General features: G+C 40.0%; 1 protein-coding gene across 3 annotated transcripts in view; it reads right to left on the minus strand.

Annotated features, from left to right (window-relative positions):
- GRIN2B (glutamate ionotropic receptor NMDA type subunit 2B) overlaps positions 1-26,711 on the minus strand; it is a 442,920-nt gene that overhangs the window by 385,353 nt on the left and 30,856 nt on the right. Inside the window, exons 1-3 of one of the 3 annotated variants that reach the window (XM_063712040.1) lie at positions 23,197-25,398; positions 22,704-23,047; positions 21,189-21,313 (exon numbers count right to left, since the gene is read on the minus strand). The exons of the other annotated variants lie outside the window; for them this stretch is intronic. The gene's annotated coding sequence lies outside the window, so the exon portion shown is untranslated. Of the gene's footprint in view, positions 1-21,188; positions 21,314-22,703; positions 23,048-23,196; positions 25,399-26,711 lie in introns of those variants that run through there. 3 annotated transcript variants of the gene reach the window in all.

Consider the following 26,711-nt stretch of genomic DNA (forward strand, 5'->3'; position numbering starts at 1 on the left):
ACCCAGCAGGAGCTGGACGTGTAAGAGTGGCCACCCTACAGGAGTTCCGGCTTTTGGGAGAAGAAGGCAGGGATTCTCAGCCCACAGCACAGCAGGGATAGAGGGAACTGGGGAAAGGGCCATCTAACCTCACCCTCCTGACTGCTCTCTCCTGGCCAGTGCTAACCAGATCCTTAGGAAATCCACTGATCCAGTCTACAGAGTTCAGTCTCATTGTAGTCAAAGCAGAGTGAGAAGAATGGGAAGAGGATCTAGAGGAGCAAAAAGAAGAATATCTGTATCTTCACTGATATCTATACTTCTCACACCATGGCAACTTTTCACATATTCCTCCAAAGTGTGTAATTTTTTTAACCCTTCTATTTCTGTGTGAGATCTCCTTATCCTCTCTAAATGGTAATCTGCATTTTATTTTATTTTCACAGTTTTACACCCGAGAGCATAGGGTGCAAAAGTGGTATTTTCCTATTTCCCACTATCCATGCCCAGACACAGACATGGACAAAACCTTCCTTAAGGCTATAATCATGAAACAAAAATGAAGGCAATGGTAGAAATGCTAACTGTCCTCCAAAACCTCAAAGGACAAAGAAAATCTGTGCTTTAACAATATATAAAAACCAGAATCCAGGTATCATTTAATGCACACCTGAAACGAAAACCACCCCTACACTAAGAGGACCATGAAAAACAATGGCTGAAGCGCCAGTGTTGCCTTTGACTATGGCACTGACCTCCACTTAGCCTGGCTTCACCTTAGAAACAGCCCTCAGCAGCTCCCAGTCTTTGACTACAGGCAAAGTGCAAGGCTTCCTATAAAAACTTGACCCACGACCCTGGTTTCTGCAAAATCCTATTTTATGAAGCATAACAGAGCAGGAATAACAGGAAGAAATTAAGGAGTAATTTAGGAATGTGATGTCAGAAGAGACTCCAACAAAAGGAGAGCTGTTATATCACAAAAGGACTGCAAAAGAAAGTAGGACAGCTGTCATTTTTGAGATGTTTACTGACAGAATCTTCAAAGCACAGCTTCTTTTTCTGATTTCCACCATTTTGAAAAGAAACATGTTTATGGCTTAGCAGGTCAGACCAGCACTTCTTACACTTTATCTCTCCCTGGACAGTGGCACCAGATGCTTTATGATCAAGCTGAATTCACCACCACCTATGGCATTAGCCTCACACTTAAGGAAGGACCCCCAAAACACCCCGCACTTCCCTAACAGCCTTAAAACTAATCAAGCCCAATAGTCACCTTACTCCACCTTTCATTCCCAGCTATTAAAATTCAAGCATTTCAAAGCTACTGAAGCTACTAATAGTGCAATTTTGATGAGCTAGTTCAAAGTCAGCACTAATGACCTGTTGATGATTTTAATGGTTTTTGCAATAAGTACTGCGAATGACCTATTGTTAAAATACAGAGTGACGGGCTTTTACATTAATCCATTAACTCTTCTTTTCTCGTCATTCTTTCCAGACTAAAATATTTTCTTCCTTTCAATTTGAAGAGTTCATAGATAAAGAAAACTAAAGTACACAGAAAGAATACATTTTAGCAACTGACAATCAGAGGAGGCAATGGAAACGGGCAAGAATATGCCAGATCTGAAGTAAAGGAAAAGTCCTGTGTCTATGAAACTGTGGGTTAGAGAGGGAATAAATCCATCTGGGGAACACTTAGACCAAGGAGAAGAAAGGGAAATGGTGCAAATTCAGAAGGCAGAAAATGAGGTGTCGGAGATGGACAGAATGACCAGGCCAAGGAACTACTAGAATCCAGAATCTTTAAAAAGCCACTCCAGCTTCGGCAACACACACCCAATGACAAAAAGCAACATCTATCCCCCGTTTGTCACTTCCAGGTTCACTGCTTTTGTTCTGTACCTTATTGAATCCCGGGGCTATCGACCCTTGCCTGGTGTGTATCCTTAAGCCCATCCACACCTAAACAATGTGCATTGCTTTCCTCCTGAGAGCAGAAGCAGCTACTCTCCTGATTGGTTTTATCCTTCTCCAGTTGACAGCATATGCTCAGAGACCACCTTGTATGACAACCCTCCTTCCCCAGTTTCTCCAGCATCATCCTGCCTCATGGATGGAACCTGGATGAGAGCCGGGAAGGATGCCCAACAATTACAGAAGGAGCAGAGTGAGTCTACAAATGAGCAAAGTCAAGGACTTTACCACCTGCCTGGCTCTGCCTGCGTTTTTAAAAAGACAAATTTGTGGCCGGGCGTGGTGGCTCACGCCTGTAATCCCAGCACTTTGGGAGGCCAAGATGGGCGGATCATGAGGTCAGGAGATCGAGACTATCCTGGCTAACACGGTGAAACCCCATCTCTACTAAAAATACAGAAAATTAGCCGGGCATGGTGGCAGGTGCCTGTAGTCCCAGCTACTTGGGAGGCTGAGACAGGAGAATGGCGTGAACCCAGGAAGCGGAGCTTGCAGTGAGCCAAGATCATGCCACTGCACTCCAGCCTGGGGACAGAGCACGACTTCATCTCAAAAAAAAAAAAAAAAAAAAAAAGACAAATTTGTATGGAAAGCATTTAAGGGGATGTAAATGTGTATGGAAATTCAGGAACCAGGATACATGGCTGAGAGCATTTGAGTGAAAGATAAAATAAGACAGATAATAATATCACTGTAAGAGCAGAGACCACCCAACATCTTAGCCTGAAAGAGGATATTGAAAATATTTACTGAAAGAAATCACAAAACTGGCAGAAAGACAAGATATGATAGCGATACAAGATTTCAAGTATTTAGACATGCTAGAAGTTTAATTCTTTTAAAACAGGGCATCTGATTTTTCCTTCTAACAGCAGTATTTCCCTGGCGGTTAAGAAATCTTTGAGAAGAGCTGCTATCGGGGTTTAATTTTCCACCTCAAGGAAGCCTTAGTAACAGGCTAGAAATGCTTTTTTCTGTAAAGTGACAGATAGTAAATATTTTACACTTTGTGGGCCATATGGTCTCTGCCTCTGTCATAGCTATTCAACTTTGCCCTTGTCGTGCAAAAGCAGCCATAGACACTACTAAACAAGCAGATGCGGCTATGTTCCAATAAAACTTTATTTATAAAAACAAATAGACCAGATTTGGCCTGCAGACTGTAGTTTGCCAATCCCTGCCCTAGATGGTTATATGGAACTAATGATGTCTCAGTGAGAAAATGACCACACCCTACTGGTGTTTACATTAGCTAACAGAGAGGGTGCAGCCATATGCAGTGGCTCACACCTGTAATCCCAGCACTTTGGGAGGCTGAGGTGGGAGGATTGCTTGAGCCCAGGAGTACAAGACCAGCCTGGGCTACATAATGAGACCCCATCTCTACAAAAAAATAAAAATTAAAAAGAAAAATTAGCTGGGTGTTTTGGTACATGCCTGTAGCTATTCAGGAGGCTGAGGTAGGAGGATCACTTGAGCCTGGGAAGCCAAGGCTGCAGTGAGCTGTGATCCCACCACTGCACTCCAGCCTGGGAAACAGAGCGAGACCCTGTCTCAAAAAAAAAAAAAAAAAAGGGGAAAGGGGGATGCTGTGGAAAGGATGATAAAGAAAATAAAAAGTTGGAGGCCAGGCTCAGTGGCGCAACCTGTAATCCCGATACTTTAGGAGGCTGAGGCGGGTGGATCACTTGAGGTCAGGAGTTCGAGACCAGCTGGCCAACATGGTGAAACCCTGGCTCTACTAAAAATACAAAAATTTGCCAGGCGTGGTGGCACGCACCTGCAATCCCAGCTACTTGGGAGGCTGAGGCAGGTTGAACCCAGGAGGTAGAGGTTGTGATGAGCTGAAATCGCGCCATTGCACTCCAGCCTGGGTGACAGAGCAAGACTTCATCTCAAAAAAAAAAAAAGAAAAAGAAAAAGAAATAATGAATTTGAGTCTATGGACACATCTAAAAGGGCAATGTGATTTAAAAGAGATTCACTGCTTTAAATTATTTCATTCTGGCTATATAATAGCTAACAATTCTAATTCAGAAGATATTTAAAGGAGATAATATGGTTACCTAAAAAGTTCTGTGATGAAATCAGATTATGTAACAAAATATATAGAAGATGAGGATGCACTCATAATATATAAAAACAGAACAGTTATAAAAGTATAAGGATAAACTTGTAAGAAAAGTGGCTAAAGCTTAGAAAAAAATGGTAAAAGACTTGTTAAAGCTATGTTCAAAAGAAAGTGATCCAGGAAGTGATAGAAACAGTTTTGTGTGATGATGGAAGGTTAAACGATGACAAAGAGAAGGCAGAGGTATTCAACTTTTATCTTGCTTTTTATGTCTTCCACAAAGGAAAATGATCTTCAAACTGCAAAGGGTAAGGCAAACATGGTTTAAGATAAAACTGAAACCCTGTATGGGAAAAGAAATGGTTAAGAAGCAGTCAGTCACTTAAACATACACATCAGGTACTGTCCCGGGACAATGACAATAACTTAACAACAATGGCTAGTGTTTATTGAGTTCTTAAGAGATGCCAGGCATTGTGCTAAATATTTAATAAGCATTAACTAATTTAGTCCCCACAACAATATTATGTAGTGTGTATTATGATTTTTCCCATTTTATGGATGAATAACTAAAATATTAAGAAACCTGTTCAAATTCCCAGTTAGTAAGTATAGAGCTAGGTCCTGAATTCAGTGTGTCTAGCACATAAGTCTTGCTTTGATAGATACTTAAATAACCTGAAGATTCATTCAAGAATCATTGTCAATAATCCTTAAGAAATTATGCAGAATGAAAAGATACCTAAATGGGAGACCGGCATGGGTTGTCATTTTTAAGACAAACAAAAAACAGTGAAATCCATAAAATATGACCTGTTCTATCTTGCACAGATTCACAGAAAAGCTCTAAACCAAACCGTTAAACAAATGGTGCTGTTGCTTTAAAAAAATTACAGTATGTGATCACCAGGAATCAGCATAGATTCATTACTGGTCCATTTCTGCACTAGCCCTGCCCAGCTGCCAGTAATAATAACCCTAACAACATAGTCTCAGCCCAGATCCAATCCTGAATTTGGGAAAGGCAGGTCTTATGTTATGCTAAAGAAGATTTCCATTAGTGCTGGATATCTGCACTGTCTTCTGCTGTATATCTGCTGTTACTATGCTGGGCCTGAACAAAGCCCTGAGTGTCTAATGGAGCATCCAGCTTTCCTCTATCCTATCATCTGTGAACAACAGCCTGCCATAATGACCTCCCTAGGTCCAATTTCCAAACTCCATGTCAGTGGTTTGAATCTGAGCTTTACCATTTACAAGCAGTCATGAAACCTAGGGTAAACTACTTCACTTCCTTGATAATTTCTTCATCTGCAAAATAAAGCACCCTAGAACCCAGTAACACTGGGTTACTGTGATGGTTCACTGCAGTGGTTAAGTGAGATACATATTAAAGCACTCCAAACACCACAATATGCTAAATAAATAATTATTGGCTGGGCACCGTGGCTCAAGCCTGTAATCTCAGCACTTTGGGAGGCTGAGGCGGGCGGATCACGAGGTCTAGAGATTGAAACCATCCTGGCCAAAATGGTGAAACCCCATCTCTACTAACAACACAAAAATTAGCTGGGCATGGTGGCGCATGCCTGCAGTCCCAACTACTTGGGAGGCTGAGGCAGGAGAATCGCTTGAACCCGGGAGGTGGAGGTTGCAGTGAGTTGAGATCGCGCCATTGCACTCCAGCCTGGGCAACAGAGCCAGACTCCGTCTCAAAATAAATAGATAAATAAATAAATAATACAAGGTATTAACCTTATTTTTAATAGAATCTTATTATAACCTTTGCTGATAGGATTACTAGACTGGTGATTCAGAGAAATATAAATACATGGGATCTTGATTTAAATGGGGGCATTTGGCCAAGTTTCCTATGAGATCTTTGAGACTATAAGAGAGAACGGTGGGCAGATTCATGGTGCAATCAAGGAGGCTCACAGCTAGATGAGGGGAATGCAGCTTAGAAGGAGCCTTTGTGAACCGGTCCAAACTCACCCATGCAACAGCAGCAGCCACCTGCCCCTGATCTTGAGCCAGTAAAAACCAGACCTTCTGATGTTGTGGGGCCTTCCCACCATTAACCTGTGTTTAAAAATAGCCTTTTGATTTGTCTACATTTGTATTAATGTATCAGTAATTTATAATTTATACCCAGCTACTTCCAGAGAATGTATGAAGCAGGTAATATGTTTATTAATGATTTGCATAAAGGCAGAGGGAGCTGCTTATAAAAGGATGACATCAATCCCCGAGTGACAGAATTTGGATGTAAAATAGACCTTGGCAAGCCAAATCAAACAAGATGAAGTGCAACAGTGACAACCACCAGGTCCAGCACTTCAGTCCAAACCACAGCCCCCCAACAAAAAAAAACCCATCTATATAATAACAGGGTGGAGAATTTGCTTTGAAATAGCATGTGTGTTCAAGATTTAAAGCTCTTAGATGATAATATCAATCATAAGTTCAATGTGATTGTCAAAAAAAAAAAGCAATGCAATCTCTCTTAGGCTACAACTGTAAACATAGAATACTCAGAATGAAGAAAAATATTTTCCTGATATGTTCTACGTGGGAAAGGTTACACGTGGACTACCAGTTCAGTTCTAGGCATTACCTAGAAGCACTTGAGGTCATATAGAGGTGGTTTGACTAGAAAAAAATATTTAATCTAAAAATTTTAAATTATACTACTTGAAAGACCCAGTGGCATTTATTTCCTAATACTTGCAGAACATCATTTACTCACACTCTATTCTCCCTTTAATCCTCTACTGAAATTGCTGGTACAGACGTCACCAGTAATCCCCATATCACCAAATGCAATAGTCAATTTGATCTCTCATCTTCCTCTGTCATCTGCATTCAACAATGTTGACTGTCCTCTTATTTGTGAAATGATTCCTTTTCTAGGTTCAATAACACTTCAGTATCCTGGTTTCTTCCTACTTCAGTGGTCAGTCTTTTCTGTCTCTCTCTGTCTCTCCTCCTTTTCTCACCCTCTAAAAGTAGAATGCTCCAGGGATTGATACCTGACATTTTTTTCCATCTAACTAGGCTCACTCCCTAAATGACTGCATCCATATCCATGGCGTTAAATACCATCTCTATGCTGACAGCTCCCAAGTTGATATGTCTAGTTCTGACTTCTTCAAACCTCAAGATTCAAATGGATTTCTAAATCAGAAATACCTTAAACTAATTCAGACAAAATACACTTCCTGTTTTCTTGCACCAAAGTTTCCTCTCCCTAAGTCTTCCATATCTCAGCTAATACCAGCACCATTTATTCAACTGCATAGTCATCCGCAATTCCTCTCTTTCCTTCATCCCTCCATATGCAACCTCTGCAAGTTAAGTCAGCTGCACAATGAATATATATCTAGAATCTAACACTGTCCACCACCTCCATAACTGCGACCTTAATCCCCATCATTTCTCACCTAAATGATGAAACAGCCACCTAAGTGTCTCTCTCCCTTACAAACTATTCACTCTCTAGCTAGATTAAAACATAAAAAGACAACATCCTCCAATCATCCTCTTTCCATCACACTTAGAATAAAATGACTTTCCGTTATAGAATAAAAATCCAAACCTCTTGCTGTAGCCTGGAAGGCCCTCATGATTCAGTTCCTATCTATCTTTCAAATTCCTTTTTTTAATACACTTAGGCTCACTACATTCCAATCACATTGACTGTCTAGCTACTGCTCAAGCATACCAAACTCGCTCATGTCTTGGGGCATTTGTCCTGGTTGTTGGTTCTCTAGTGGCCCACTCTCTTTGATCTATCAGGTATCTGCACAAATACCACCTGCTCCAATAGATCTTCCATGACTACGTTACCCAAAAGAACCCTAAACTCTCTATATTTTTAAGGGATTTAACATTGTCTAAATTTATATCATGTTTTACATGATTAATATTTATGTCCTCACTAACAAGTCAGTTCTACAACAGGGCTTTTGTCCATCTTCTTCATCACTACATTCCCAGTGACTACAGCAATACCTACCACTTAATTGGCAGTAATAAATGTCTGCCTACTAATCTGTGTATTACAGGTGTAAGCCACCACACCCAGTCAAGTCTTTATTTCAGATGTATTAAGCATTCAACAAATGGATGGGAACATGGAGGAGAAGTCCTGAGGGAGAGAACACAGAGAGGCCTTTATACAATGCCTACCTTAAAGCTTATACCGGAAAGACTAAGACTAGATGAGAGAGATTTCCAGAACTGGGAAGGATCCAGAGAAATGTTCAGTCAAGAACCAAAAGGTTGGGAGAATCTTGATTTTAGACTTCGCAGAAATCAGGATGAAGTAGGAAGCAGCCAACCCTTAACTATGAAAGCCTAATTTCTATACTATTCTTTTCCCGGATAAGGTAAGCAGAAAGACTTCATCTAAAACTATTGGTATTTCTTCATTGGTATTCCGAAATAATGGTAAACTGTTGTCTGCACTGAAAAGGGCTTTGTCGTGTGTGTGTGTGTGTGTGTGTGTGTGTTTGTGTGTATGACCACAGCTACTGTTGGGCACCTTTTCTTCCATAGCTACAGCTTACAGCTCTCACCAGGCCCCTGAGGCATGTTTCCTTTCCCCTTGCCCATTCAACCAGGGGTGATCACAGCTTCCAGCTGTTGCTAGTCTCCAGCCTGTTAGTCGTCAGCTCATGCTAAGTCTGTTATTTCTTCCCACACCTCTGCAAATAGTCCCTTTATCAAACTCTCTTCAATTAAACCCTTTGAGTATGCCATTGTCTCCCTGCCAGGACCCCGATTGAAACACAGGTAGGACCCAAAAGATGAAACCCTTCCCTGGGGCAGCACTTTCTATCTAATCAATTTAATGTGGCTGCTATATATCTCCGTTTTGGTCACTACTTGAACTCCAAGACTGGTATATTAATTTAACAACAATCTCTGTTTCTAGCTAATAACCCATTGAATCACCATTCCCCCAGACATCTCCTTGATACGGCCCTACCTGAATATCTTTATACTTACAATTCTGTTCTATTTTTACTCTCCACTTAACCTTGCCTTCCCAAATGCAACCCACTAGCCATTCCCTAGGATGCCTCTGATGCTGCTGGTACCTCTGCTGGAAGGGTATCAGGTACCAGCCAAAGCAGCTAAGACTCAAAGATGAGCATGTGGCCCTGCAGAGGAATTGGAAAGGAAACCAAGAAAGTAAAGTAGAGGTCCATGGTAGAACTAGACTGTAAGAACTGAAGAGATAGCTGCAGGTGCATGGCCAAGTTGCCAGACACTACAGGTGGAAGGGTGTAGAGCTGCTTGCTGTGGTAAAGCCTGGTTTGGGATGGGGACAGGTCTAAGCTAATGGAATGTGGTTCACCCTGCCTGAAGGTGAGCAGGGCTAGAAGCAGTAACAGTGAATATTTTCCTCCTCCTCAAACCTTCCTCTTACCCTTCAATATCTTCTGCTCACCACCAACCTACTCAAATTGCTGATTCTCCTAAAACATCTGTTACCACCACCAAGTCCTACCACTTGAGGAGACTATATGCACATAGAGGCATGAATTCTGCCTTCTATTTCTGCTGTGTTTTCTGTAGCATTCAGCCTAGTGCTAAGTACCAAGAGAACTTCAGAAAATGTTGATTAATTCACTAGCTCATCTTGGCAGCTGATTTTTCAGTGACTCTCACAGACTCAAATCCTAATACTCCTTGACAACCCATGTCTACCCATGCTCTTCCTCTGTGTCCAAATCTCTCCAGCCAACTGTTTCCATGTATGTTTTATTCAAAAATCAAAAATTACACAATAACTAAATTTCCAGAAGTTGCATGCCATTGACTCTTGTCCTTAGGAAACTATTTGGAAACAGGGTTAGATACTATAGTTTACATATACATTATTTCCTTTTCTTCACAAAATTCCTTAATGGTAGGATGTGACAGACATTGTGACTTCCACTTCAGAATTAATGAAACCAAAGCTCAGAAAGGTTAAGTAACTTACACAAGACTGCAGGGCTTGTAAGTGATTTTAACTCAGATTAGAATCCAGGTCTGTGCCTGCTACTCCACAGTGCTTCTCCGTTAGCACATCTCTCTTCCTACCCCAGGTTGATACCCTCTTTCCTCCACAGGCTACCAAGTGGGTGTAACATCACAGGGAGATGCCCGTAACAGGGCATCTGGCCATCATGTACAACTACATCACTGGCAAGAAGCCAAGACCCCAATCCACATGCTGAGTCCTGATGCCTGGCTTCCACTTGCTGCTGTACTCACTCCTTAGGAGTGATGCTCACCAACAATCTATATGGAAAGCATGGCTCCAAGTTCTGATGTCAGCAAAGCCATGTGTGCTCATACATCCTCAGCCTCTGATCATCTGTCAAGGCAGCTATGACCAGCAGCCAGAAAACACTCTGCTCTGGTACTCTTCTAGGTCCATCTAAAAAATCCGATCACAAGCAGCAGCTTGTTGTCTTATTTCTCCTGTTCCTGGTTCACCTGAATGGATAAGATGCTTGTTTCCATTTCCCTCTAAAAGAAGACCCAAGTTTTCTGAGAATAGATAGCCAGGAACTCCTGGGACTGTAAGATAGAGAGATAGAAGGAACAATTGGTCCATAGATGAGAAAAGTATGTGGAAACATAAGATTAACTTAGGGTTTTAAAGAGCCATAGCTAAGTAAGCTTGACCCCGTCATAGCTATTCAAAAGGCTAGCATATGTGACCAGTAAAAAATTATAAGCCCTCTGTATCATACAAATCTTGAATACAAGCCATAGTTAGAAACTGCTATGCTAAAACAGGACTCAATAAACTATTTAACTTCACACCAACCTCAGAACATAACATGACCGCACCTTCTTTTGGGATTCCCATACCAATAATCACATGTGCATTTATGAAGCATTTCATCTCATCCTTAGAGGAGAAAAGCATTTTCTCCATGGTAACAATGACACTAAATGATACTCCCAGAGCGCTGGCTATTGTCAAGTCAGGGAATATATGATTTAAAAGCATTAACTTGATTCAAACTGCCTGGGTTTGAATTCAGACTATGATACTTACTAGCTGGATTTCCTGCCATGAGTTACTTAGCCCCTTACGCATCTGTTTCCTCGCTTATAAAACTGTGATAAAAAATAGTACCTATTTCATGGCATTATTGTGGGAATTAAACTAAATCATACATATAAAGTAAATAGAAGAGTACCCTGCAGAAAGTAAATATTCAATAAATGCCAGCTATTATTAAAGACAAAGAGAAGTGGAAGGCTTCTGCTTTTTGCCATGATAAAATACCTGATTTCAGGCCAGTTTCCTACTGGAAACGACTATAAAGCTGGACAAAAGATGTGAGGCAACTATTTCCAGGCAGTGGACAATAAGTGGCATAAGACTTTGATTCCTCAGAAAATGAAAACTTTATGAGATGAGCCCATAATCATCCTTGCTCTTTGGCCTAGAGACAATTTCCTGACAGAGAGCTAGAGTCCAAGCATAACACAGTGGCTGCACTGTGCTGAGGAGGCAGAGGTCATTGTTTGTGGCAGCTAAAGAGGCTAGAATCTGCAGGGTGGATTATCAGAGACACATGTGCAAAGAGGGCCCCATGAGTCCAAGATGAGGTCCTCTATGAATTCATGGCTGAGGGCTGAGTTATACATGCTCAGGGAAAGACTTCCAAGATTTTCTAGACAGTACCCATTACAGTGTTAAAGGTAAAATGCAGTTACTAGAGGTTGAGCACTGGTGGGGAAAGAGAAGTGCTGGAGCTGATTGGAGTTCCAGCCCTGCCAGAGTAGAACAGCTTCTTTATATGTTAAAACATCTGTGGCATCAATCTGAGATTTCAGAAATGCCACTCTGTAGGAGTAAGATCTGTACCCCAAAATAAGACCTTCTATAGTCTCACCCTAATAAAGACTACATTCAAACTACAACAAAATCCTCAAGGGAACAGTTTAAAGATTGAGTCTTACCAAGTTAGAGGGACTTGGAAAATGCCATGAGTTTTCCACAGATATGTAATAACAAAGCTTAAAATTAAGAATGCAAAAGTTCAAGGTGATCAGCCAGTATTTAAGCTGCAAGAATTAATACTTTTCTAAGGGAAACAACAGAATCCAGTGTCTCTAAAACATATTATCCAAAATGCCCAGTATTTAATTAAAAAACCACTTATACATACAAAGAAAATGGAAAATGTGACACAGATTTTGGACTTGGCATGTGAAACTTTAAGGCAGCTATTAGCAGCTATTACCAATATGTCTTAAAAAGTACAGAAAATATGCTCAAATAATTAAAGGTAAATATGGCCCTAATGAGTGAACAGATAGGAAATCTCAGTAGAAAAGCAGAAAATTACAAAAAAAAAAAGATGCAAATAAAAGTTCTATAACTAGAAAGTACACTAACTGAAATGAAAAAAAAAATCATTGTATGGGCTTAACAGCAAATTGGAGATGGCAGAGAGTTGGTGAACTTGAAGACAGATTAATAATATCATTGATCTATTCTTATTCTTTTATTTTTTTCACCTTGGCTGTCTGCCTAGAGACAATTTCCTGACTGCAGTAAAGACCGAGAGTTCAAACACAGCACAGAAATAAAAAAGGAGGGGGGTAAAGATTGAAGAAAAATGAAAGAGCTGCATGTTAATATTTGACACAATATTAAATAATCTAACATATATATATATAACTGGAGGAGTCCCAAAAGATTTTTTTAAAAATGAGATTGAAGCAGAAAAAAGCATGTGAAGAAATAGCAGCCAAAAATTTCCCAAATGCCAATTCAATTTTCACTGATTTACAGGTCCAAGAAGCTCAGCAAACCCAAGAAGGATAAATAAAGGGAATCAAACCTAATTACATCATAAACTTCTGAAGACCTGGCTAAAGAGAGGATCTTGAAAGTAGCCAGTAAGAAAGAAAAATAAATGAAGTACAGGGAAACAAGAATAAAAATGACTGCTGACCAGAAGACAATGGAATAATATCTCTAAAGTGCCAAAAAAAAAAAAAAAAAAGAAAAGAAACAACTGTCAACCCAGAATTCTATTCCCCAAGAATGAGAGAAAAGTAAAAGCATTTTAAGATAAACAAAAGCTAAGTGACAGAATGGCCTTCGGGCTGAAGGGAAACAATACAAGATGAAAACCCAGATCTACAAGAAGAATAAGATGTACTGAAAATGGAAAATAAATGACTAAATATAAAAGATCATGTTATCATTCTTTTTATAATTTACAGAAGATAACACTGTTTATTAAAACGAAAATAATTATAAGGTGAGGTTTATAGTATACATAGAAGTAAAAGATAGGACAACAATCATACTAAAGACAAGGTGGACAGTCATGTGAAATTATCCTCCTGTGAAGTTATTACACTTCTGAAGTGGGAAGTGAGAATCAAAAAACAGGAAATAAAAATTGGGAGGTGATGGGTAGGAAGTGAGAAACAGGAAGTATGCAATGTCATACGTCATGTGTGAAGAGATACATTGCTGACTCTAAATAGACTAACATAATTAAGAATGCATTTTTTAGCCCTAGAGCAACCACTAAAAAGATACTAAGTAGAGGTATAAGTAAGAAGACAACAGAGGAAATAAAATAGAAAATATGAAATAATATTTTATTTACCCCAAAGAAGGCAGGAAAGAAGTAACAGAGAAGCAATGAAAATCAGAAATGACAAATGAAATCCAAATAGCAAGACATAGACATTAGCCTAACCACTTCAATAATTACATTAAATATAAATATACCAACCCTCCACTTAAAAGGCAGAGATTGTCATGCTGAAAAAAAAGCAAGACCCAACTATATGTTATTTATAAGAAAAGCATTTTAAATATAAAGGAATATATGGGTTAAAGTAAAAGGACAGAAAAAGCTGTACCCTGCAACTACATGATCCAGCAATTCTACTTTTTGACATATGTTCATAATAATATTTGAATGTAAATGTCCTTTGTAGGTTTATTCATAATAATCAAAAACTGGAAATGATCCACTTGTCCATAAATAGTAAATAAATTGTGGTATATTCATAAATTCAATACTCAATAAAAAGGAACAAACTACTGACATGTGCAATAAAATAGGCAAATCTCAGACAGTTGGCTAAGCAAAAAAAGCTAGATTCAAAAGATTACATAGTGTGTAATTCCATTTATATGAAATACTAGAGCAAAGCTAATTTGTGGGGATACAGATCAGACTGATAGTTGTCTTGGGTAGGGAACTGGTGAGTAAAACTGACTGCAAAAGGGCACAAGAGAACTTCCTTCGATGATGGAAATGTTCTACTTCTCCATCAGAGTGCTAGCTATTACAGTTGCATAAGTTTGTCAAAAGTCATGGACCTGTACACTTAAAATACCTAAATTTTTGTGGCAATTTTACTTCAATAAAGTTGATTTAATTTCTTAAAAAATAAAGACAATTAAATGCTTCTCTTCTCTTTTTGCCATTGCATCAAACTTCAACTCATGCTCATTCAGGAAAGAAAGAAAAGAGAAATGGAGAATTAGAACAAAATAGGAGCTCACCTCGAAAAAATTTAACTGTTTCCTACTCCTTGTCTATTCTGAATGTAGTCTTTGAATTACCATCCAATATCATTATTATTGTTACTAATCAACTTTGTTGATCTTCAGTAGCGTTTAGTTATCTAAAAATCTAGTTTTTAAAATTCTGCTGTGGATCGGGGAAGTTCAAAAACACAAAATACATTCTTGGTATGGTTTGGATGTTTATCCCCTCCAAATCTCGTAGAAATGTGATCCCCAGTGTTAGAGGTGGGGCTTGATGGGAGGTGTTCGGGTCAGGGGGCTGAATCCCTCATGAATGGTTTGGTGCCTTTCCCCAGATAATGTGTGAGTTCTCACTGTTGTAGTTCACAGGAGGTCTGGTTGTTTAAAAGAACATGGTATACCTCCCCTCCCTCTCTCTTGCTCCTTCTGTTGCCACATAACACACCTGTTCCCCCTTCACCTTCTACTATGATTGAAGGTTTCATGAGGCTCTCATCAGAAAGACAGATGCCTGCACCATGCTTTTTTTTTTTTTTTCCTTTTTGAGACAAGGTTTTAGTCTGCCACCCAGGCTAGAGTGCAGTAGTGCAATTTTGGCTCACTGCAACCTCTTCCTCCTAGGCTCAAGCGATCCTCCCAATTCAGCCTCCTGAGTAGCTGGGTGCACACCACCATGCCCAGTTAATTTTTGTATCATTTTTGGTAGAGGTAGGGTTTCACCATGTTGCCCAGGCTGGTTAAAATGCTTCTTGTACAGCCTGCAGAACGATGAGCCAAATTTTCTTTATAAATTACCCAGTCTCATGTCTTTTATAACAACACAAAATGGACTAATACAATTTTTAATCCAAGAAACATATCCAGCCCACAGAAAGTACACAGAATACAAAACTAGAAAGGGTTGAGTGTGCCTGTGCATTAGGTACAGCATCAAGGCAGGAGCTGGGAAGCAAGCACAGTGACCTGTAAACCTGTAAGTGCAGGTCCATGGTCCGGTAGTATTTGTATTGCAAGCTTATGAATATGTGGAGAAAAGAGTTTGCAATCTGTAGATTCTATTGCTAATTTTTACCAGTCCACTGAGATATTTACAGTTTCACCATTATAAGTGAAACCAATACTTAAATATTTTGCAGTAGGTCCTGCCTTTTGAGTCTGTTCCATCCCATTCACCTCTCAGTGCCCTGATGCCACTTACACCCGCAGCATCTGGGAAAACGATACAATTTACAGTTACTTAGATCCATTTTGATGGGCTTTACCTCAGACTGCTTTATGATTTATGGAAAAGCAGAATAAGGAAACCTTCTCACCTTTAAAGAATTTCACATAGCTCAGCCTGAAGGCATTATTCCCCAGGGTTTTTATTTCTTACCTTGCCATTTGTCCTCCAACTCATCTCCTTGGCACACACACACACACACACGCACACACACATAAGCATGCAAACAGATAAGTCTCCAAACTACCAAAATGACGAAGTGGGAGAAAAGATTGATTTATGAGGGTAATACAAGGGGTGTAACTAGGAGATAATGGGGTGAAATTGAGCAAAGGGAAGTGTAGGCTGAATATCAAGAAACATTTCAACTCAACAGAGTGTGAAGCAAGCTCCCAGGAGAAGCCAGGGAAGCCCTATGGCTGGAAATCATTAAACAGTCAACCATGGGAAATAACAGGTGGCCTGGCTGGTAGAAAAAAAGGGAGCAGAGGTGAAATTTACATTTCACTAAAATCCTGGAACCACTTTGCTAAATAAGCCATTCTGTGAAGGATGAGAGTTCCATCTCTGTATTATCTCTCTCCCTCCCTGCCCCACCCTGACATACACCTCACAAACACCCATGCTCTCCACACACCTTCCAACATGATGATTGAAACTAGGGGACTCTCCACACACCTTACAGGGACTTTGGGGCTCTAATTCACATTAACCCTCTCTCCAATTTCCCTTCATTTCCCACATTTTCTTTCACTAACCATTATTATTTATGCTAGTGCCCCACTAGCTTCCCCAGGGAAGGCAGACACACATATGTTCTCACACACACACACACACACACACACACAGTAGGTAGGAGGTAGATAGGAGGGTGGGTAGACATGGGATTCACACTGTCTGTGGCCCATGGATAGAGCCGGGCCAGTTACCAAGAATGACCAAAACAGTACTGCTGGATATTGAGAATTAGCTTATATTTCAGTGCCTTCTATTTTTAGTACTTTGATACTCCTTTATGTTCCCACATTGAACCTGGTCAAAAGCTAAAAATGCCTATAACTAGCACACAGCTCCCCACAAACCTTGCAGCCAGAAAGTTGTCCCAGAAGAAAAGCTGACAATTTCAGTCATATGCATGATAAGGCTGAGGCAGGTTGCCAAACCCTCCTGCTGTGAAGATGGACAAAGGGACAAGAAAAAAATCACAACGATGCTCTGATTTCAAAGCCAGGTGAGGCACCAGATTGGGTGTGACCTTTTGTTACTGAGTCTGAGGTGTGAAGTTCTGTGGGGTAGGATGGAGGATATAAACTGTGGGGAGCATGACTTGTTAGTCTAGAGAAGTTGGGGACAGGACAGCCACTTCAGTGGCTGAGGTAGATCAGCATAAACTACCCTTAAACTTGACCCACTGGGAAGTGGTGGCCAAGGCATGCAGCATTCACAGCATCAAACCCAGGGGACCATCACTGCAGATTTCCAGTCTGTTAGCGTCGTAAGGACAAATGAAAAGTGTCACTTCTAGATCTACGTGTGTGCAAACCATGGTAGCCGAAGGCTGAAAACAACTAAACATAAGATTGAACGCTGATCAAGTGAGAATGAAAATGAGGCCCAACTGTGACTAATTCTATGCTGGCTCCTGCAGCGCAGTGTCTGCTAAGGACAACTGGAAAAGCTTAAATGTTAGCATGTTACTGCCCTCTCCTGGGCAAAAGGTCAAAGTCGGTACAAATGTGTGAGTCATAACTTGTTCAAGTTTGTGTGCCCCATAGCAGTTAATCTTTAATCCACTCTTATACAAGCCTTTGAAAAAAGGTCTGCTTTTACCATCTTCCACATGCAAACCTCTCTCCATGACCACCACCATGTTACTTTTTCCATTGGAACCAAGGGCTTCTGAGATCACAGACTTCATTGGGGGTCGTAAGTAATTGTGGGAAAGGGATTAGCATCATTTGCCAGAAGAGCTGATATGACAGGGGGTGGGGAGGACAGCACAGAACTTCAGAGCTGATCAACTTTTTAAGCAAGAACCCCCTTTTTCTGTTTATTGCCCTGCAATTGTTCTAGGCAATTCTGGGTCTGAGAAAAATTCCTCCTACAATCTTCATCCAACTATATACTATGTCTATACTTCAGCCTCAGGCACAGGCACTAACTATTTGGGAACCTAACTTGTACAACTGAATAATGTAATTAAATGTAATTCATTCCAAATGTTAAGGGCTAGAATGTCTTCTCAAAATTAATGAAAACTCAAATCATTTGGAAATAATTATTTCACGATTTTTAGTTGCTGTACAAATAACATTTTAACAGAAGATACATATGAACAAGTAAAATAAAATGAGGCAAATTAATTAACGATATCCTAATAGGCCTAAGTTAGGTAATCATCTATTTTCTATAAAGTTCCCAAGTAAGTTACTTATTTCCAACTCTTCATTCATACAAAGTACAAATGTATATAAATTTAAATAATTCAAATTAGTGGGAGTTTAGAATACAGTATCTTTCAGTAGAGACAATAATCACTTTAAAGGATTCTCATCCTCAACAAATATTTATCCAGAGTCTGCTGGGTACGCAGCACTATATGGGAGAGACACAGCACAATCTCATTATCATGTCTCCCTGTGAGGATAAATTTCAGAAAATCCTGAAAGCCACTGTCAGAGTTATCTTGCTTGGCTGGCACTTTGATCACATCCTTGACCCCTCTGGTCCCTCAGAGGCCCTCCCATCATGGTTCATGGAGAAAAGCATCTCTTTAGCAGGTGGTAGGGGGTGGGGGTGGAGCAAGGGATGCCACAGGGAATGAGGGGACCTGACTTCTAGCCTTAGAGCAGCCACTGCTCCCGTCTGATGAGAGTGCACCCCCAGGCACTTCTCAGTAGATGTGCCTGCCTGTGCAACAGCACTTCAGGAAAAGTTCACTTAATCCTCACAACAGCCCCATAGGTGGATCTTCTTATTACTCCACCATTTTAAGGATGAAAAAGGAGAAGTGTACAAAATTTAAGCATTTTGCCCAGTTACAAAACCTTAAGAAATAGAGTCAGGATTCAAACGCAAGGCTGTCTGAGTCATAACTTCACATCTGAAATGGAATCAACCCATCAGGCTTGCTATTTTCCCGACAATAATTTGTTTATATAAAGGATCCTGAAGTCAGATGATGTCACACTCCTACTCAAGATTCTCCTCTGACTCCTCCATTGAATTTAGAATAAAATCCAAGCTTTTGCCGTGGTCTTCAAAGCCCTACGTGAACTGGCCCTTGACTACCTCCGTGACCTCATCTCTCCCACTTCTGCTCCATTCACTAAGCCCTAAGCATGGCCTCCTTGTTTTTTCTTTAACAAACATGTACATTTCTACTCCAAGGTGTTTGTATTTGTTGTTTCCTTAGCCTGGGACTCTCTCATCCCAAAGACCTACATTCCCACCTCTTCATTTCATTTATGCCCCTCTGCTCAATGTCACCTTATCCAAAAGGCCTTTCCTGGCCCCTCTACCTAAAATAGAAACTTCCATCACTGTCTAGCCCCTCACCTATAGTCCCTTTTATTCGCAGTACTCATCACTCTCGTCTATGATCATATTCGCATCTCTTTGTTTATTATCTCTCCCATTACAATGAAAGCTTCAGGAGGCAGTGACCTGGTCTCGCCTGCTCACTGATGTATCCCAGGCACTAGAACAGTTCATGGCACGTAGTAGATGCTCAATAAATATCTACTGAATTAATGAATAAATAAATAAGCATAAATCCCTTTATCAATATATCCAGATTTGGGTACTTTAAGTTTCATTTGTAAAACAAATCTAGAAAAGACAATCTCAAATTTATATGGATGGGCCTATTCGTTACCCAATTTATCTAATTTCATCCATTTCTGTCTAGGTCTTATATCATTCTCCAAATCTGAAACATCCTGTTTTGAACTGCCACCATTTCCTTCCTATAAGTGCCTTCCATGATTTCCTAAAACCCTTCTTTAACCACATACTGTTGAGGAGAGGTAATATTTCAAAGCCACTATCTCAGTCATACAACCCAACATTTCACAACACTTCACACAAGTCTAAATCATCAAATGACTCCTATGTGTTGCTACAGATAGAATCCTTGTCCCTGCCCCAAGGTAGCTTCCCAACAGAAGCAGAGCTGTGTATATGTCTACTTCAGACGCTTCTCCCAGCTGGCTGGCCTGTTGTCCACCTCTTGCTCTGTAGCCAGGTTCTTGCAAAGCTCCACGTACAGAGAGACACTTACTAAGTTGCCTTTGAGGAAAATGGTAACAGCAGCTCCAGTTATTCAGCATCTTTGTATTTTACATCTACTTCCTCTAGTCCTCCCAACTCTGCATGGTAGGCCTCCTACTTCTCATTTTACAAACAATTAAAGTGAGCATCAGAAAAGTGCAACAACTTGCCCAAGGCCATGAAGTTAGTTAGGGGCAGGGACGTGAACCCATAACTGACTTGAGTCCAAAAAAGAAACATTTCTTATAGTTTTAACATAGAAATATAAAGGCTTTCACCTAATTAATCAAGTATTTTTCATCAATTGACTATATGTCTCAGACCATGACAGGTAATCTAGAATACAGAAGAAATGTGGAAGTTCCCAGCTGAGAGGGAGAGCTATGGGCCATTGATTCAGTTATCTATTTTCTTACATGCTTATGGCTTTAATTTTTTAAGTTCTGGACTGTTGGTTAAGTTAATTTGTATGATTCCTGTAAACCATGAGTTGTTTATCATAAATCACTTCTCAGATGGCTACAGCTAGAAAAATAAACTGCTTTTCTAGGGTGATGTGCTTTTTAAGAATAGAGTGGTTCAATAGAAGTTCCTCAGTTGACACTAATCATAAATAGGGGCTAAAAGTTCAGGGTCTAAACAAATTGTGGCAGGCCAAAAACGAAAAACACAAAGCAAACATACAGGCCCACAAAGCAAAATGCAACTAAGCACCTGCTACTCTTCTTGTTCCAGATTCCTAATCCATTGAATGTATCATTGTTATGACATTAGAAAGAGTGAGAAGTGGCAGGGTGGTAAGCATTTTTATGAGGTGTTACAATGTTTTAACTAACCTACACCTCCTTCTGAAGGCTTTGTTTTCCATATCACTCCAGATCCCTGTTACACTGCAGGGTGTTACTGCTTGAGTCTGGCTCTGCCTGTGTGATCCTGGAGAAAGATTATTTAGGAGCTACCTACTGCTGCTGATACAAGAACCTTGGTCTTACCTGGTAGAACAGTGATAAGTTCCTGTGAATACAATGGCAGCAGATTTTCTATAGACCACTTCCACTGTTTCCTCTCCAGAGCTAGCCTTTTCATAGAGCACAGTGGGCAGCACCAGTACCTACCTGTGTGTACAAATCCTACAGTGACATGGGCTGTATTAAGAGTCAATGAGCGGTGATCTCTTGGCTTCAGAAGCAACAGTACAAAGGCAGTCGCTAAAGTAGGTCAGTCTAACCCCAGCTGAAGTCTGTGAGACATGGGAACATAAACAACTAGTTCTTCACCTGATTGATTTCAGAGGCAATAGAGTCTGACGCAGTCATACTTGGAAGTAAACCATCTATTACTACATTTAATTCCAAGGAATGACTACAGATGCCAAACAGGGCAGCCTAGGATGCCAAGCCACTGCTCATGTTATAACAACAGTGCATATTATAACAATGCAAGAAAATGGAAGAACAAGCCTCATTTGGAAACAGAAGTAGCAGCTCTGTGGGAAATTCCAGAGTATGATGTAGACCACCCCATGGAGAGATAATGGGTGAAAATATTGATGGGTCAAAAGAAGAAACAAGGACAGTCCAGTGTTGAAGTTAGTATAAATATGTAAATTCTGTGTGTGGAGGGAGTAAATAATGTCTTCAAACTTTGCTCAGTTACCCACTAAAAGGATTCTTAAAAATTTGTTTTAAGCTGATACCTAATTTTGTCCATCATAGTCTAAATGGTTATAAAGTATATAATTTCTGGCATATAATAAATACTAACATTTTAAAATAAAATTACTTCACCACTCTTTCAAATTATTCCATGTAATATAAAGACCATAGTAACTTTATATCTACCACCATCCATTTTTAAAATGTAAGATTAACTCTTTTTTAAGTTATACATTTGATATCATTCCTTCTTTTCCCTGACATTGAATTTCTCTTCCATCTCCCCCACAAAATTTTATTGTAATGTAATATATAGGTTACATTATATACATGATGCTTGAAAGTATTTTACTGGTCACTATTATACTTCTTTGTAACCAAAATATATATATATGTGGAAGTTTATAATTATTTTTTATTTCCTGTAATCATAGGTGTTTAAGTGTTGTTTTCTGGATTGAGATAGTGTTACAATAATTATTTGTAAACATTTGGTGAAAATAAAATAACCACATTAATTCTGACAGACAAGTATTAAACATAAATAATAAAATCTTATTACATTTTATGATACGTGTATTTTACCACAGTTTAAAATATGTGTATTTTACCACAGTTTAAAATATATAAAAATGTATTATTAGGACTGTATCTTTTAATAAGCTGGAGACAGAGATAGTCTATGGTTCTTGATGAAAGGATGCTTCTCCTAACACAAATGTTTCCAATTATCCCTCTATGTGACCCTTAGCAGTGTTTTCACCTTTGAGCGGTGCATATAGTAAAATCTGGGTAGGTGAGAGGTGTGATTTTCTTTGGTAAGGAGAGAAAAGGGCCACCATCAAAGGGGAGGTGACACTTTCTCTAGCAGATGGATTTTAGGAAAGAATATAGTAGGAAACTGATGATCTGAACCTCAAGTCCCTTAAAATGATCCATGCCTTCATACTGCTTTGAAAGTCTTCATGTACTCACAAAGGTATCTGTTCTCCAGTTTGTTGCTGTGTTGCAGAACTTCTGAAACACTGTAGACCTGTTGCTTCTCCCACTGACTGTGGTCTGGTCAATGTAGCTAATAAACCATGAAGTTGCACGTATGTATCCCCTCACTGTCTACATCACCATTGATAGGAAAAAACTGAGGCTCGCCATGTGAACTGTCCTTGGATTATAGCAATGTAGGCTGCATGTTGCTTTCTTCTCCTCATTATCTTGCCATAGGGATGAGTCAGCAGCTTGGTCCAGCAAGCAGCAAAACCCATGAACCAGCCTTTGCCATGGCAGTTGTAACATAGCTCAGACAGTCATGCTTCACCTCACTGGAGAAATGTGGCCCATAAAGGGAAAAAAAGACAATCACAACCCCATACACGTGGTTTTCCCATACATCCAGTAGCAATCCTATCCACATCCTGCAACAGAATGTTTCAACATCCCCATGGGTATTCTACCTCGTATATATTCTTACATTTTCAATAATCTGTTCCATCCTCTCCTTTTCAACTTGAAACCCTAGCCTCAAAAGTAGCTGTTGATCTGATAGGACCCCACCTTTGGCTGTGGCTCATTTTCCAGCTGCAGACCAAATCTTCCAGCGATGACACAAAGCTATCACCATGGCAACCATCACTGACACACAGTGCAAAGCTGAGGATGAAGCACGAGTTGTTCTCCAACTCACTTCCATAATGTTAAACCACACTGTAGGCTTTAACCTACCACCCTCTGGGTTTACTGTCCTGTCCCAGAACCAGAGAAGCAGTCCATTTTTAAACTGAAATTGTTCTTTCACTCTCCTCAGGACCTCTCCATAAGAAAACATATGGAAAGGTAACCATACTGCCACCTAGGCCCTGAAAGTATGGTATTTACTCACTCAAATCCCAACAATGTTGCAGTTAATTGTAGAAAAAGTGCCATTGGGGAAGGATAAGATGGTATCTAAAAGTAGCACATGCATAAATATGATACAAAATGTCAACTTGTTGTCTAATAGCTACAAGAAAGAAGGTTCAGGGGCAAGTATAACCACATTGCCTCATAGAAAAAGCCTAAAGAAAGTCTCTGCCAGGGGGGATCCTTGGGGTAAATGCTTTCTTTTCATAAGGATCAATCCAACCCTGCCCCATATGTTTAAATGCTAAATTCAAAAATGGGCTGCGATGAAAGAACAACAAACCTTTGTTAGCCCTCTGGGGGGACTAAAGATGCTGAGATGTGTGCCTTGCTGAAAGAGCACTGTAAATAGCAAGGAAGTCCTATTTTTCTTTGCTAGAGATAAAGCACAGTCTCACAGATTTGGGTCTTAGATTTTTTTATATATATCCTCTCAAATTCATTTTTGCCAGAGTCATCCGGTTCTGCTCTGATGCCAAAGATTTCAACACAGTTGGTGGTGGCAGAGCCAACACTGGTGACTTAACAAAGACTATTCACTCAAAAGCCACATTTCTGAAGAGAAGAGACCTGGATTCTGCAAGGAGCAACTGTACCTCTAATTACAAAATTTCTGAAATTCCCCTAAATGTAAGTTACATTAATCCCATCAGCATGCCAAGGATGGTGTATCTTGATTTACTTTTGAGTAAAGACTCAAAAGTTGTGGTGCTGCGACATCCAGAATGTAAGGAAGGTAACTAGTGACTAATGGGAATTCCGTGGACAGATGGGCCATTTAGAGTCACTGGCACTTTGGTCCCTCTAAACTGATGGGCAGCCACTCAGAAAACCCAGGAACCACAAACTCACCAGACTACTGCAGACCGCTTTTTCTCTGAAAGAACTAAGTTCTTGGGAAAGGAGGGAAAGCAGTCTTAAGAGGGTGTTCCCAGAGGTTCTGCCACTTTCCCTGCATCTCAAGTCCTCAGCAGGGGCAGGCTATTAGTCCCTGTGGCAGGTGATAACAGAATTATCTGTGTGGTTGCCGGACTTTGGAGAGACCTTTGCTTCAACCCTAAGAGTGCCCAGAGATCTAAATCAGGGCTGAATCCACTGCCTGAAGAACCCATAGTTCCTGGACAGAAATGAGGGGAGAAGGGAGGTGCTGGTTTGCATTTCAGCCTGGACAGCAAGCAAACCTCAGCTAGGTAAAAGAGTTATTAGAGACATCCCAGAAGATTCTGGTTGCTACCGAGACATATCAAACAGAGTTTCCAATCTTTCCAACTCTTAGGCCCTCCCACATCCTCCAGACCCTCTGAGATCAAAAGCAGAAACTTTCCTCTCCCTCTTCCTGCCTCTTCTCTCCAGGGCTGCTACAGGTTTCCAGGACCCTTAATCTGAACACTCAACCAGAGGGACCACAGGGCCTCCTGGAATCCTTTAAGTGTGAAAGCTACCGTGGCATTCAGCAATCAGCTAAAAGCCACTGACATAAGGTGCTTCAACTGTGAGGGAATCTATGGCCTCATGATCAATATAACATCTACACTGCCATTAGCCTCTACAAGAGGGTGTCAGGTATCACATAGTGGACATAGCATTGTTAACAAACCATTTCATTTACATACATGTTCTAATATTACAGAGGAATATCACAAACCACGATGCCAAGAAGTTGCATTCAATATAGTGTATATTGGTGGGCCATGAGACAGAGATGGATACAGCCTAAAGGGAATCAGCAAAATACCCACTTTTAGATATGTACCAGGCCATACTGTGTTTGCAGTACAGAAGCCTGCAAGAACCAAACCAATCAAATTTATGTTTATTATGAACTTTATGCACATAAGCACTGTGATTCTCCAAAATATACTAAATTCATTAAGGAGGAACTCAAAAGAGAGCAACAAAAAGTAGTAAACATTACAGAACAGGCACTTAAATTACCTTTGATCATGATGTCGATTACAGAACCTAAGAAGAAAACATAAGAGACAACCAGAGGAAAAAGAAAAGTTACCACTTTAAGGGGAAGATATTGATCAATTTGCTATGTCTACTGAGGCTGAGGAATGGTTTTATACACAGAGGGAAAATCATTGTATTAATCTATGGAAGAATAGCCAGTCAAAATAGGGGATCACACACTAGAAGTTACAAAAGAGGTTATAAAGTATTCCTCCTTGTTAGAAATCATTTAAACAGAGTAGATGAATCAACCCAAGAGTGTCTACTGAGACCCCAGCCCAGGCCCAGCCCCAAAGGACTGTAGCATTGGGGTTTTAAGTGGGAGCTCTATAGTCAGATTTATGTGCCTTCAAATCCCAGTTTGGTCACTTATGGGCTACACAATCTAAAGCAAGTTATTTCATCTCTTTAAGTTTATTCCTTATTTGGAAAATAAGGACGATAAGAGTACTTATCTCATTAAATTATTATGAGGATTAAGTGAGAACATACATGGAAAAGCATTTAGCTTGCTAGGACGTGCTCAAATTCTTGCTATTATTGTTTCTTATATTTGACTCCTTGCCTATCTAAAAATTACTGGCCTAGGGTTCTCATTTGCCAGATCACAATGAACAATGAAGAAATAAACAAAAGGAGTGCTGAGATGCCTCAGATTCCTGCACGACAGTAAATGCCCTTTGCTCTCTGAACCTTCTCTCATGCCTCTGACTCATGCTTTGGGCACAATTCCTTAAAAAGAGTTTCCATTTCAAGCTTGTGGAGAAAAATAAGTTTTAGGTAAAATATTACTTTGGTAAAGCAGTTTAACCAAAGGCCAGAATTTTAATACCGCCAGAATCCCTATCAGAAATACATTCAACACGGAATGACAGGCCTAGCCACCTGCAACAGAGAAAAAAGCTAAGTTTGACCAGGGAAGAGAAAAATGAAGGACAAAATCTCCAATCCAGAAGTGGTGCTTCTAGAGATAAAAATTTCATACACCTCCCACTTCCTTGTGAACATTCCAAGAAGAGCAAGGCCAAGAGAGAGTAGTGATATGGCCTGCCAGATAAAATACAGGACACCCAGTTGAATTTGAACTTCAATGATAAATATCAAATATTTTTAGTATAAGTATGCAAATAT

This window comes from Pongo abelii, chromosome 10 (genome assembly GCF_028885655.2).
Source record: "Pongo abelii isolate AG06213 chromosome 10, NHGRI_mPonAbe1-v2.0_pri, whole genome shotgun sequence".
In the NCBI taxonomy this organism is placed as follows: domain Eukaryota; kingdom Metazoa; phylum Chordata; class Mammalia; order Primates; family Hominidae; genus Pongo; species Pongo abelii.